Genomic DNA, 1,377 nt, shown 5'->3' with positions numbered 1-1,377 from the left:
ATCCATCCATCCATCCATCCCTGCTGGGGTGGTGCCTACCGAGGTCCACCCTGGACAGGTCACCAGTCCATCGCAGGGCAAAGAGACAAACAGGACAAAAAACCATTCACACACACAGACACACCTAAGGAAAATTTAGAGAAGCCAAATAACCTAACAGTCATGTTTTTGGAATGTGGGAGGAAGCCGGAGTACCTGGAGAGAACCCATCCATGCTCAGGGAGAACATGCAAACTCCATGCAGAAAGACCACTGTGCTGCACATTTATACATGTGTTTTAAAAAATACATTTGCATATAGAAATGAAGGCTTGTTTCTGAATGAAATTTCTCTGACAAATTACAATCTTTTTAACTCTATTTTGGCCTTAATGAATTGAGGTCTAAAATGATTTTCCCCAGAAGACCTAAATTTTAAGAACATAAAAATCAGGGGCTATTTTCTATCTTATACTGCAGGTGTTTAATATTTTATTCAGTACTAGGGGTGATGGGATTGTAGAGTATGCAGACCCCCGATCTGCACGGATAGAGTTTAGAGTATTCCTCTGAATTTCAAGTTACAAAAAGGGATGTTTGAAAGGTGTAGTGAGAGCCATGAACCAGTTATCTAGGATTCCCACACTCTCATGATTAATCAATGTGCATCTGTTATCACAGTGTAGTTCAACTAGCCCACCACCTTAAAATCTACAGCTGGATGTCGCTGCTAATCTCTCACTCGCCCTACAGATTCTCTATCAATGAAGTTCATAATACCAACATCACTTCCACTCAGAACAAACATGTTAGAAAATGCAACAATTCTGGCTTCCGGGGCTGGCCCCTCCTTGGTACCTTCGCTCTTGGGGTCCCTTTGGGCGCCTGGGGCTTTGGGTCTCCCGGCGCTGGACTCAGTGCTCTGGGGGGTGCGCCTCTTCAGCTGTCCACAACCACTATTGAGCATTTTTTTTTATGGATAAACTTTACATGCACAAGTTCACCCTCACAAACAATTACAGGTGCTTTGCTCCAGGTACTCAGAGATTCACTTCCATACAGAAAGCCCACATCCGTATCTTCAGGTAACACAGAGTACATGTCAGACTTGATAATATTACTTCAGCGATAGTTTCAAGGTGTTGCTTTATTGTATGTCTCGTACCATGTCTTTCGGTTGTGCTGTTCTTTTTTCATCTCGTTACAGGTGAACTGAAAAGGTTTTGTCATTATCTCCTTTCTATCTCTTCTTTCTTTCATCTTTTCTCTTTTATTTTCCTTTTCTTCTTCTGTTTTTCTGCTCTATTTACATTGCAGTGTCCATATAAACTGTAAAACTCCCTGCATAATTAAGGTGGATGTTAATAAGAAAATGTCCAAGAACATCTTTTATTCCTT

This window comes from Cyprinodon variegatus, unplaced genomic scaffold (assembly GCF_000732505.1).
Source record: "Cyprinodon variegatus isolate N-32 unplaced genomic scaffold, C_variegatus-1.0 Scaffold223, whole genome shotgun sequence".
NCBI lineage: Eukaryota > Metazoa > Chordata > Actinopteri > Cyprinodontiformes > Cyprinodontidae > Cyprinodon > Cyprinodon variegatus.
The sequence above is the reverse complement of the archived record's forward strand: the minus strand, read 5'-3'. Positions refer to the sequence as shown.